At 43.5% G+C, this 14029-nt stretch overlaps 1 non-coding gene across 1 annotated transcript; it reads right to left on the bottom strand.

The window, feature by feature from the left end:
* Positions 1–3473: 3473 nt before the first annotated feature.
* On the bottom strand, positions 3474–3586 carry LOC123930316. Its single transcript, XR_006816037.1, has one exon. It is a non-coding gene; the product is annotated as a U5 spliceosomal RNA (small nuclear RNA).
* Positions 3587–14029: the final 10443 nt, after the last annotated feature.

Here is a 14029-nt window from a genome sequence, read left to right as displayed (position 1 = left end):
GCCTGTGGGCTACATCTGGCCTACTACCTGTTTTTATATGGCCCATGCATTAAGAATGGTTTTAAATTTTTAGGGGTGCCTGGGTGGCTCAGTGGGTTAAAGCCTCTGCCTTTGGCTCAGGTCATGATCCCAGAGTCCTGGGATCAAGCCCCACATCAGGATCTCTGCTCAGCGGGGAGCCTGCTTCCTCCTCTCTCTCTCTCTGCCTGCCTCTCTGCCTACTTGTAATCTCTGTCAAATAAATAAATAAATAAATAAATAAATAAATAAATCTTTAAAAAAATAAAAAAAATTTAAAAAAAGAATGGTTTTAAATTTTTAAATGGTTGAAAATACATTTTACAAAAGAATATTCCAGGACATGTGAAAATTATACGATATTTAAGTTTCATTGTCCATAAATAAAGTTTTATTGAAACACAGGCACACTCCTTTATTTTTGTATTGTCTATGGTTGCTATTCCTGTATAGCAGCAGAAAACTAGCTGTGGCAAGAACCCTATGGCCTTAAAGTGTGAAATATTTACTATCTGGCCCTTTAGAGAAAATATTGGCTAAACCCTGTTCTAGGCTGTCATCTTCTACATACTAACTTTTAACTTGTTCCTACTCTTTTATTTTATTTTATTTATTTATTTGACAGGGATTACAAGTAGGCAAGAGAGGCAGGCAGGGAGAGAGAGGAGGAAGCAGGCTCTCCGTGGAGCAGAGAGCCCCATGTGGGGCTCAATCCCAGGACCCTGGGATCATGACGTGAGCTGAAAGCAGAGGCTTTAACCCACTGAGCCACCCAGGCACCCCTTGTCCCTACACTTTGTTCCCAAACTTTGCTTAACTTTTAGGCTCAACTCCTTGACCCCTACAACCCAAATCTCAGTATTATTTCAGAGTTGCAAGATTTTGCACAGAAACCTGGTTTGGGTTTTTTGTGTGTTTTGTTTTGTTTTGTTTTGTTTTTTTTGAGCCCAACACAGGGCTTGAACTCATGACCCTGAGATCAAGACCTGAGGTGATACCAAGAGTCAGATACTTAACTGACTGAGCCACCCAGGTGCCCCCTGGAGTTACAAGATTTGATCTCTGCGTTATTTAGGGTATAAAAGATAGGGCAAAAATGTCCTTGCCTTCCAAAACTGCTCAAGAAACTATGAACCCAGCAAAAAGGAAAAGATAAATGTTCAATAGCTTCTTCTACACACACGGGAACTTCCTTCTTTTATTTGTTTGTTCGTTTATTGCTTAATCTATTTATTTGAGAGAGAGAACAAGCAGAGGTGGGGGAAGGAGCAGAGGGAGAGAGAGAAGCAGGCTCCCAGCTAAGCAGGGAGCCTGATATGTGGCTCCATCCCAGGACCTTGAGATCATGACTTGAGCTGAGGGCAGACACTTAACTGACCGAGCACCAGGTACCCTATTTTTTTTTTTTTTTAAGATTTTACTTATTTGGCTGCAGGAATGGGGCAGAGGAAGAGGGAGAGAGAGAGAATCTCAAGCAGACTCTGCACTGAGAGCAGAAAAGAGTTGGACTCTTGACCAGCTGAGCCACCCGGGCACCCGTGGGGCCTTCCTTCTTAAGGATAAGAGAACCCAGGATTAACTGTCCCATCGAATCGAGAGGTAAGCTAAACCGAAGTCAGCAAATTGAGGACTGGTCCCTTTCTTTCATAACTCAGCAACACCTCTTGAATTAAAACTCTCACTCTCTCTGCGAGCTGGTGCCTACTCTCAGCCAGATTAGTTGGCTTCTGCAGTACCTCATTCTGCCAGATATATTGGGGAAATCGTTATGGTGGTTTTTTTCCACTCCAGTGAAGCAGACGTCTGGAGCCCGTTGAGCCTGTTTCCTTATTCTCTACCACCCGCACCAGTATGCAACCGAAGTCTTGTTGGCTCAATGAATCTTTATGGTCTCATTTTATAGGATTCCCAAAGAAGAGAAGTATGGCCGTGGTTTCCAGAATGTTAATTGATAACAGTTCTTGGCAACAGTGCCCTTCCTGGCTTTCCCTCTTTAACCTGCTCTTTCCACCCATAATAATAACATCATTCCTTAGACTGGCACCAGTCTCGAGTTTCTCTCCTTTTCTCTCTCCCTCTCTTTCTTTCTCTCCCTCCCTCTCTCTCTTTCTGTTTCTCCCCTATTCCCCCAACACACACAGGCCCTTCATTCCTTTTTTCCTTGTTCTACTGAAAATACCAAGGACTGTTTAACTTTCTAATAGAAGCTAGTTTGTTGCAAATTCCCTGGACATTGTAATAATGTGAATATTCATGATTAAAAGGGGTCTCATTGAGAGGTGTTGCTTCCTATTTCAACCACACTTCACCGTCAAAGTTAAGGAGAGGTCTTCCATCTCTATTCATCTAAGAACTCTCTGCTCTGGACAGTTGTCTTTATTTTTATTTATTTATTTTTAAGATTTTATTTATTTATTTGACAGGAAGAGAGATCACAAGGAGGCAAAGTGGCAGGCAGAGAGAGGGGGGGAAGCAGGCTCCCTGCTGAGCTTGATCCCAGGACCCTCAGATCATGACCTAAGCTGAAAGCAGAGGCTCAACCCCCTGAGTCACCCAGGTGCCCCTGGACAGTTGTCTTTAAATTCTGTAGTTGAGTTGAATTTAGACCCTAGGCTGGGAGTGGGAAGAGGCAGGAACGCTTTCGCATAGGGAAACCATAAACAAACCTGGCTTTTCCAGTTGAGCTCATCTTAAATATTGGACACCAAGAGGGAAGTCTCTCGGGGGTGTCTCTTAGAAAATAAGCTGGGGGATCAGGTGACCTAGTGTTTTCTCCAGCTCTTATCCAGATGATCTTTAGATTTCTGGCCTTTACCTTGGCTGAGCTTCACTTTTCTCTGTAAAATAACAGGTTTGATAAGTCAACCTGCGAAGTTCCTTCCAACTCTAAATTGTTCTGGTTTAGAATATAGAAAAGTTAGGGGCGCCTGGGTGGCTCAGTGGGTTGAAGCCTCTGCCTTCAGCTCGGGTCATGATCCCAGGGTCCTGGGATCGAGCCCCACATGGGGCTTTCTGCTCTGCAGGGAGCCTGCTTCCTCCTCTCTCTCTGCCTGCCTCTCTGCCTAGTTGTGATTTCTCTCTGTCAAATAAATAAAATACTTAAAAAAAATACTGACACGCTTATCATAAAAAAAAAAAAAGAATATAGAAAAGTTCAAGCTAGTAGAGCCATGGAATTAAGGGATTTTTGATCCAGAGGTACCATTGGGGATCATTTGGCCCAACCCTCAAATGTCCAAATGAGACTCAGAGGAGTGCAAACCACAGGACTGGTGATGCCGGAGCACCTGAGAGGAGGTGGCGTGGCTTTGAGGCTGAGTGGAATTGGGTCAAAGAGGGACGGAGAATAGACCTAAAGTCTTCATATATGGGGACAATATGGTTAAGAGTGGAGTCTTCTATTGTTTTTTTGTTTTTGTTTTTAGATTTGCTGGAGATTATCCTTTTTATTTTTTTTTCCCTAAGCAAGTTCTCAAAAAATTGGTTGAAGACTCAGAATTGTTTCTCTCCATGGAAATCTTTAGTAAAAGGTGAAATATTTACGAGATCTGAAGAGAAACCAGAGTAGGGGGATCATACTTCCTAATGCAGTACCGACCAATGGTGAGAACCTTGCATTAATGCTAACAAGAGCCACCTGAGAACACAGCCATGAGTATGGCTCTGAAACAACATACTTTTTATAAACTGTTGGGTTTTTTGTCCCCACCAAATATATGTGCATATAATACAGAAAAACAACTGTTTGACTTAAGAAACCTAGTTAGGTTTACTAGAAGAAAAATAACAGGGGCGCCTGGGTGGCTCAGTGGGTTAAGCTGCTGCCTTCGGCTCAGGTCATGATCTCGGGGTCCTGGGATCGAGTCCCGCATCGGGCTCTCTGCTCAGCAGGGAGCCTGCTTCCCTCTCTCTCTCTGCCTGCCTCTATATCTACTTGTGATCTCTCTCTGTCAAATAAATAAATAAAATCTTAAAAAAAAAAAGAAAAAAGAAAAATAACAACCTCTTAAACTGAAAATCAAAGTCAGTTATTTGGTATTATAATAGTAGCATAGACCAAGATACTGGTACCAAAATTGCCCACTTTTTTTTTTTTTTTAAAGGAGAACATTCTTTTTCTTTCCATGTTTTCACTCTCTTTCATTGTCCCCTGGAACTTTTCCACTTTTTAATGGGTTGATTTTTTTTTTTTTTAAGATTTTACTTATTTATTTGACAGAGATCACAAGTAGGCAGAGAGGCAGGCAGAGAGAGAGGAGGAAGCAGGCTCCCTGCCAAGCAGAGAGCCCGATGCGGGACTCCATCCCAGGACCCTGGGATCATGACCTGAGCCGAAGGCAGAGGCTTAAACCACTGAGCCACCCAGGTGCCCCTAATAGGTTGATATTTTACTGACATCCCTAATACTGACCTTATTTTTGTCAGTTGAGTAAATTCTACCAATTATGGAGTTGTTTGGGTGTTGTACAGATAAAATCCCCAAATAAACAGTAGTTGGAGAGGACTTGCGTGGTCTGGTTTTGTCTGGTCCTATGTATGGTTTTTGCACTTCCCTAACTGAGGAGAAGGGAGGATTTCATCTGATTAGCCCCTGGGGGAAGCTGTGTTCTGTCCTTGTCAGAGATGCTCCATGATCTTCAGAAGGAGTTCAGGGATTGTAGTGATGTACTCTATAGGTCACCTAACTGGATATTAAAGTCAAACCATGCCCGGAGAGTTCAACTGTTTCTGTTTACCCAGTACTCCCAGCCTCATATACCCCCCATCTTGATTATTTATGTTTTGTTGTTTGAGCTTTCTTTTTGGCTTTAGGAAAATGTCAAACGTTGAGGGAAGGAGTGTTGCTTGGGTCACGACTTTGACATATTCTTTGACCAGTGGTCTATTAGAAAACATTTTTAGGAATTCCTCATGCTGGGAGCAGTTACTTAAAAAAAAAAAACCCAACTTAAAAAAATATATACATTTTATGTGAATTTTCACTTCTTAAATTTTTCTTTTGTTTGCAAAGATAGTACTGCTTGTGGAGAGGTTAAACAATTTAGAATAGGTTAAAGAAAAAAGAAAAAGTCCCTTGAAATCTCACCATGTTGTCAGACTCCAGTCTCTCTCTTCTATGTATATGTATATACACATGCAGGAGCATAATGGGAAGCACATGCCATAACTGATTTTCTTCCCACATCAAAATAAAAACTCTGGGGTATAATTTAACATGATAGTGGTAAATATTAAATGGTGCTCAAAGATTTTTAGTTTTATTTTTTTTATTTTTTTATTTTTTAAAGATTTTATTTATTTATTTGACAGAGAGAGAGAGATCACAAGTAGGCAAAGAGGCAGGCAGAGAGAGAGGAGGAAGCAGGCTCCCTGCGGAGCAGAGAGCCCGATGCGGGGCTCGATCCCAGGACTCTGAGATCATGACCTGAGCGGAAGGCAGCGGCTTAATCCACTGAGCCACCCAGGCGCCCCAGATTTTTAGTTTTAATTTCTGTCCTGACAGTTGGAAATTATAGTTCTAGAGATGAGTTCATGCACTATCGTATCCATGTACATCTTTGTATGCCTGTCTCTATTACACTCAGGGTGGTTATAAAAATTTCCCCCCTTTGGGGGCTTCTGGTTATTACATTTTTTGGGGGGGAATATTATAAGGGGTGCCTGGGTGGCTCAGTGGTTAAGTATCTGCCTTCAGCTCAGGTCATGATCCCAGGGTCCTGGGATGGAGCCCTGCATCGGGCTCCCCGCTGGCCAGGGATCCTTCTTCTCCCTCTCTCACTCTCCCTGCTTGCGTTCCCTCTCTCACTATCTCTCTTTCTGTCAACTAAATAAATAAAATCTTCAAAAAATTTTTTTAAAAAGGAAAATATTATATAAGTGATGGGGGATACATTATGATGTGTACCTGCCATTTTCAGCAGACAATATTCTTTGGAGATCTGTCTGTAGACTTAGGAGATTATGTATATATTAATATAATACAGTATATAATAATACGTATGATATAATGTATATTCCTTTGACGTATTCCCTTATACAGATGTTTTGTAATTTATTATCTTCCAGTTTGTTGTATTTGATTGTAAAAGTAATATTTGTTTGCTTTAAAACATTTTAAACCACTACAGAGCAACTGATGAGGGACGCCTGGGTGGTTCAGTTGGTTAAGTGTCTGCTTTTGGCTCAAGTCATGATCCCAGGGTCCTGGGATCAAGTCCCATGTTGGCCTCCTTGCTCAGTGGGGAGCCTGGTCTTCCTCTATCCGCCACTCCCCCTGCTTGTGTACTGGCTCTTTGTCTCTCTGTTTCTCTCTCTCTCTCTCTATCTGACAAATAAATAAATAAGTAAAATCTTAGGAAAAAAAGAGTGACTGATGAATTATTTTTATTTATTTATTTATTTATTTATTTATTTGACAGACAGAGATCACAGGTAGGCAGAGAGGCAGGCAGAGAGAGAGGAGGAAGCAGGCTCCCCGCTGAGCAGAGAGCCCGATGCGGGGCTCGATCCCAGGACCCTGAGATCATGACCTGAGCCGAAGGCAGCGGCTTAATCCACTGAGCCACCCAGGCACCCCAATGACTGATGAATTATTGAACTCTACATCTGAAACTAATGGTGTACTCTATGTTGACTAATTGAATTTAAATTAAAAAATAAAATGAAATAAACCACTGCAGAAATATACACAGTAAAATATAAGTTTCTTCCCCCTATTTTCTCTACTCCCTTCTAAGCGTATCTGCTATTAATATTTGGTATATATCCTGCCAGACTTTTTACTTTTGGTACAAACAGAAGTAAGCAATATGGTTTTTATTTTTATTTTTTTTCCAATTTATTTATTTATTTATTTGAAAGAGAGCAAGAGAGAAAGCATGAGTGGGGTGAAGGGCAAAGGGAGAAGTAGACTTCCTGCTGTGGGGCTTGATTCCAGGACTCTGAGCTCATGACCTGAGCTGAAGGCAGACCTTGACAGATCGAGCCACCCAGGTGCCCCAGCAATATAGTTTTTAATTTTTTTTGTAAAAATGAGGTCATACTATAGTATATATGGTTCTGCAACACTCTTTTCAACCAACAATATACCATGATACATTATCAAAGTATGTATATTTTTAGGGGCACCTGGGTGGCTCAGTGGGTTAAAGCCTCTGCCTTCAGCTCAGGTCATGATCCCAGGGTTCTGGGATCGAGCTCCGCTTCAGGCTCTCTGCTCAGGAGGGAGCCTGCTTCCTTCTCTCTCTCTGCCTGCCTCTCTGCCTACTTGTGATCTCTGTCTGTCAAATAAATAAATAAAATCTTTAAAAAAAAAAAAGTATGTATATTTTTAGAAATGGGGTTTGGGACAAAGAGAATCTGAAGCAGGCTTTATGCCCAGCATGGAGTCGGACACGGGGCTCCATCTCACGACTCTCAGTTAGTGACCTGAGCTGCAACCAAGAGTAGGACACCTAACTGACTATGCCAGCCAGGTGCACCCAAAGTATGTATTTTTAAAAATGACTGCATAGTATTCCAGTAGAATGGACCAATCTTTTTTTTTTTTTTAAGATTTTATTTATTTATTTGATAGACAGAGATCACAGGTAGGCAGAGAGGCAGGCAGAGAGAGAGGAGGAAGCAGGCCCCCCGCTGAACAGAGAGCCCGATGTGGGGCTTGATCCCAGGACCCTGGGATCATGACCTGACCTGAAGGCAGAGGCTTAACCCACTGAGACACCCAGGTGCCCCTCTTTTTTTTCTTTTAAGATTATATTTATTTATTTGAGAGAGAGAGAGAAAGCGTGAACAGGGTACAGAGGAGCAGAGGGAGAGGGAGAAGCAGGCTCCCCACTGAGCAGGGAGCCCAATGTGGGGCTCGATCCTAGGACCCTGGGACAACAACCCTAGCTGAATGCAGATGCCCAACTGACTGAGTCACCCAGTCCTGGACCTATCTTTCATTGATTAACATTTAAGGTCCCCCCCCATTTTTATCTATTATTTTTGTTTACTTGTCTTATGAAGAGTAAGTTCATTTACTATGTTGATACATGAGACAAAATGCCCTCTAGGACAGTTATACTATTTTATATTTTTACCAAAAGTGCTTAGAGGGGCTAAGGCTAAGGCGAAAGCAGAGGCTTTAACCCACTGAGCCACCCAGGCGCCCCGGAGAGAAAGAATTTTTAAGATTTATTTATTTGTTTAGAGGGAAAGAGAGATTGAGTGGGAAGGCAGAAGGAAAGGGAGAGAGAATCTGAAGCAGACTCCACCATGAGCATGAGACCAACGCAGGGCTCAATGTCATAACCCTGAAATCATGACCTGAGCCAAAATCTAGAGTCAGACGCTTAACTGACTGAGCCCCCCAGGTGCCCCTAAAGTTAACCATTTTATAATGAACAATTCAGTGGCATTTAGTACATTCACTTTGTTGTACAACCATTACTTCTATTTGGTTCCAAAACATTACCCTAAAAGGAAACATCATATCCACTAAGCAGGTTTCCCCATTCCCTCCCCAACACACAAATTTTGTTTTGTTTGTTTTTTTTAAAGATTTTATGTATTTGTTTGACAGACAGAGATCACAAGTAGGCAGAGAGGCAGACAGAGAGAGGAGGAAGCAGGCTCTCTGCTGAGCACAGAGCCCAATGCGGGGCTTGATCCCAGGACCATGAGATCATGACCTGAGCCAAAGGCAGAGGCTTTAACCCAATGAGCCAGCCAGGCGCCCCAACACACAATTTTTTTTAAAAGATTTATTTATTCATGGGGTGCCTGGGTGGTTCAGTGAGTTAAAGCCTCTGCCTTCAGCTCCGGTCATGATCCCAGGGTTCTGGGATCGAGCCACGCATCGGGCTCTCTGCTCAGCGGGGGCCTGCTTGCTCTTCTCTCTCTGCCTGCCTCTGCCTACTTGTGATCTCTGTCTGTCAAATAAATAAAATCTTAGAAAAAATTTTTATTTATTCATTTTAGAGAAAGGGGGAAAGGGGAGAGGGCAAGAGACTTTCCAGCGGACTTCCCGCTGAACGTGGAGCCCCATGTGAGGCCCAGTCCCACGACACTGAGATCATGACCTGAGCCAAAATCGAGAGTCGATGCTTAACCAACTAGCCACCCAGGCGCCCCTGCACACAAATTTTGAACACAAAATATTGTACTTTTATTATAAAATCGCAGGCTTCAGATCTGGCATGTATTAAGGAAGATTAAAATTCAAGTCCCAGTTCAGAATTCTAGAGAAGCATTTCCTGATTAAGACCATTCTCCAGCATGCCTCTATCCCCCACGCTTACTTCTGTATCCCCAGTAGCCCAAGACTTAACTTGGATTCTTTTAATCTACTGCTAAATTGCTTTGTGATTTTTCTCAAGCATCTGCAGCTTGTGTTATGTCTCCTCAACAACCTTGTAAACCTGCTCCTTTTTTCCCCCTCCGGTCCCCCCTCATAACATCTGGCACTGACTTTATGCAGTCACAGGCTCATTAAATTATTGTTGACTGATTGTTATCAAAACTTCCATATTGGACTCCGTGGGGTGTCAGGAGACTGCCTGGAGGGTGATGTAAATGGGAATTAAGAGGGAATTCAACACACAGCATTTTGCTTTCAGATAATATACTACTCACTGCCATTTATTAAGTGCCTATTAATTGTCCTGTCATACACATTGCCTCATTGAAAATTCGTACAACAGTCTTCTGGGGTGGAGGTTTTCTGGTGATAGTCACTGAGGTTAAGTAATTTGCTTAGAGTCTCTGGGCTTAATGTCAGATCCAGGCTTTGAACCCGGGTTGCATGCTACACAGCACCTTCTACCATGCTTCATCGTCTCCATGTCCTCTCTCTGCCAAGGGCTACCCATCACCTTGTCCGGTTCATGCTTTTACTCTCATTGTTATAGTCAGGTTTGCCCTGAGGGAATATCTAAGCTCTCCTGCTGAAGCATAAGATGAAATACTCAGGAAGCCCCAAAGAATCATTACATCTCTCACAATCTTACTTCATGCCCTGGCCCAGCTGTCAAGGATCAAGTTCATTCCTTGCTTTATTATGCTCTGTGTTCTGGATGGGGTCCCATGCTGGCTAGCCCAGGTATTATAACTGTCACCTTGGCTAGAGCTGGAGGTGGTATGTGGAGTTGAAGCCAGGCACAGCAACCACCGTAAGGATGGGAGATATCATTTTCCTAAAGGGGACAATCCCAGTGGGTGCCTGGAAGCTCAGTCTCATCCCAGTCTTCCCGCAGGTGACATCTTCTTCTTTACTTCTAGAAAATGTGTAAAGCTCGGGATGTCAGAGAGCACTTTGGAGAAATGTAGTGTGAATGAAATCAGAAACATATAGATTGGCTTTACTGCAGAGGAGACTCACATTTTAAAGCAGAAAGGAGAATATTTGGGACAAAGGACCAGGTAGGCTTTTAAGGATGACATGGCAGGGTTGGGCTATTTCAGCAAATTCTAATCTGTTGGGCACCGCACCCCAACCTGCCTCTCACAGCTGCAGAAAGACAGCCGCCTCAGGGATGGTGGAGGTGTGGATCTGTGTTCTCAGAGGACAGAGACTCTGCATTTGGAAATGGAAGGAGTAGATTCTTGATTCAGCAATGCCATTGAAGATGTGTGACTTTGTGACTGGACAAAACACTCGGTCCTTGTATATTTTGTCATTTGTTTAAAAAAAGCAAGGGCTTATTTCTTGACAGCATCTTAGCTACCCCTTGTATGGCTTTGTGACATCACGGTTCCAACTTGCTGTAAACTAGTAAGCCATTATCATCATTTAGATGTATAATAAAGACTTTAGAGAGACAATAAGTGATGATAATTAACAACTTAGGTCAAGTGGACTGACAATTTTTAAAACTGCTATAAGACCTTTAAGGGGATGTTAGATAAGAACCCACATCAATAACTATTTTTATTAGATGGCCCTTTCTCAGCCTGGATTCCTAGGTGACCTAGTCATTCATTGGGTAATAACAGAACCCAGTTCTCCATGCTGAGTATGGAGTTCTGGGCCATGGGGGTATGTGTAGAGCACCAGGGATAGTAATGAGCTAAAAGCCCTTAATGGGACACCTGGGTGGCTCAGTTGGTTAAGCCGCTGCCTTTGGCTCAGATCATGATCCCAGGGTCCTGGGATCGAATCCTACTCGGGTTCCCTGTTCGGCAGGGACTCTGCTTCTCCCTCTATCTGCAGCTCTGCCTGCTTGAGCTCTCGCTCTCTCTGACAAATAAATAAATAAAATAAAAATAAAATAAAAATCTTAAAAAAAAAAATAGAAAAGCCCTTAATGCTGGGAGGAAGCTTAAGAGTCATTCATCCAATTTCCTCATAAACAGAATGAGGCCTGGAGAGACAAGGCAATTAGCCTGAGGCCACTCAGCTAATGGCTGAGCTGGGGCTCATCCTCAGCTTTTGGTTCTTAAACTCTGGTGATGTGATGAAAGAATACTGAAAATAAACTAATTGAAGAATGCTTTGAAAACACTATCAAAGACGGGTCACTTTGCAGCCATTTCTCTTCTCTTCTCAGGTAATACAGAGATAGCTGATGCCTGATTGGCAGGTTAGGGAAGACTTGGCTCCCACAAGACCCTCATCAGCCCTCTTTAAGGCTACCAGTTGTCTCGCTCGCATGGAAGCATTTCTCAGATCTCAAGCTCTTGATAACAAAGTGTTGGAACTGGTCATCTGCAGTGAACCCTGTGCCCAGGTAGTTGCAAATGTCTCTTCCCCGTCCTTTCAGCCTGGGAGATGTGCAGGCTGATTTCATTCCCAGAGGAATGACTAAGGAAGCGATCCTTGGACTCAGACCAGCCTAGGCGTAAATAGTAGGAATCTGTTCATGGTTATTTCTGTAAGCCTTAAAAACATCCCTGGCCAGGCAAGAGATAGAATGATAATGGAAAAACCATTGTCAAGTTATAAGAAACTCGCACCTTGAAATGGGTCTGGTCCTGATTGGAAAATTGAGGCTCCCTCCCCCTTGGCTTAAAATAGTTTTGGCTGCATTTTGCTGTTCTTTTCTGTTCGGGGGACTTCTTGACCCTTGAGGTGCAGCTCTCTGCCTGGTGCCTCACCTGTCGCTGTCCAGTTTCCCAGCCTGGGTTCCTGCTCCTTGACACGTGATTTCTCAGACTATACTTGGTGTGTCTACCCCTGCTCTTTTCTTTCTGCCCTAGGACCCCTGGATTTGACCTCTTGCTTGCCTAACCCATGGTTCATTCATGCCTGCTCCTTCCATCCTTTACTCTCTACTCAGGATATGAGTTTTTGTTCCCATAACTGACTCAGCTGCCTTCCCTGCCTGCCCTTAACTCTCACCCCTTCTACAACGGAACCTCATTACTACTCCATTGCTGGGGTGACTCTTCCCTACCACACTGAATCTAACATTCTCCATGCCTAAGCCCCAAATGGACAAGAACATGAGACAAGTATTTGCCCGGTACCCTGCCTTCATTATCATCCCCCAGGGTCATGTGGTGTCCTTAAATGGGCTGTGGCTGCAGGATCTTGCCCATCTCTCATAAGCCATGTGGTATATTTAGAACAATAATTAGGGCACCTGGTGGCTCAGTTGGTTAAGCGACTGCCTTCGGCTCAGGTCATGATCCTGGAGTCCCAGGATCGAGTCCCACATCGGGGGTCCCTGCTCGGCAGGAAGTCTGCTTCTCCCACCGACCTCTTTCCCCTCATGCTCTCTCTCATTCTGTCTCTCTCTCAAATAAATAAATAAAATCTTAAAAAAAAAAGAACAATAGTTAAACTTTCCCCCACCATGACACTCTTTGCTTTGCCGAAGCAGAAAGTTTCAATGTCAAGATGTTTCTGAGAGGGCACCAGCTAGAGGGTTATTGTAAGAACCTGAGATAGAAGGACAAGAACCTGAACTGGAGACATGGCAGTATGAAGAGAAAGCAAGAGACCGTTTTTTCAGAGAAAGAGCAAGAGGACTTGGAGACTACAGGGACGTAGGGAGTAGAGAGAAGGATCAGTCAATGCCAAGGCCATTGTTAGAACTGACCAACTACCTGGTCTAAAATCTAACAGTTTTCATCTCCAAGCCAGTTCTTCCTCTGTTTCTCCCCATTTCATTCAGTAGATCTAATACTCCCTTCACTCTCCACTTTTGAAGTTCTGAAAGGTCTTTGACTCTATCCACAAGGTCTTCCTTAAATCCAGCACACTGCAAGTCCTGCTGATGTTTCCTTTAGAATGTTTCTTCAAATCCACCCCTCCTTTTATTCCTAGTGCTCCCACACTGAGTTAGGGTCCCAGAGCATCTAACCAGGACTTACCTCAGTTCTACTGTCAGTCTCCGTGGGTCAACCCGTGCCACACTCAGCTGCTGTATCATGTTTCCAAACATCTTTAAACATGCTGCCTTACTGCAAAAAAATATCCCATGACTTCTGTTGTGTGGGAAATCATCATACTCTGATGGTAGCCTTCAGTTGCGTTCACGATCGGGTGAGCTATCCCTAAGGTTGCAGCATAGGGATGCCTGGGTGGCTCAGTTGGTTGGGCATCTCAGGTGATGATCCCAGGGTCCCGGGATCGAGCCCTCATCAGGCTCCCTGCTGGGCGGGGAGCCTGCTTCTTCATCTCCCGCTCCCCTTGCTTGGCTCTCTTTTCTCTCTGTCAAATAAATAAAATCTTTAAAAAAAAAATAATAGAAAAAGTCATGTTAATGCTCAAATCACATGGTATATTAAGTCAAATTAAAACACACAGCAAGAGGGCGCCTGGGTGGCTCAGTTGTTAAGCGTTGGCCTTCGACTCAGGTCATGATCCCAGGGTCCTGGAATCGAGCCCCGCATGGGGCTCTCTGCTCCGCGGGAAGCCTGCTTCTCCCTCTCCCACTCCACCTGCTTCTGTTCCCTCTCTTGCTGTCTCTGTCAAATAAATAAATAAAATCTTAAAAAAATAAAAAATAAAACACATAGCAAGAAACAAGGGGAGGGGCACCTGGATGGCTCAGTGGGTTAAGCCTCTGCCTTCAGCTCAGGT

The sequence above is a fragment of the Meles meles genome, chromosome 18 (assembly GCF_922984935.1).
Source record: "Meles meles chromosome 18, mMelMel3.1 paternal haplotype, whole genome shotgun sequence".
NCBI classification, from domain to species: Eukaryota; Metazoa; Chordata; class Mammalia; order Carnivora; family Mustelidae; genus Meles; species Meles meles.
Note: the sequence above shows the minus strand (reverse complement) of the source record. Positions and strands in the feature narration are given on the sequence as shown.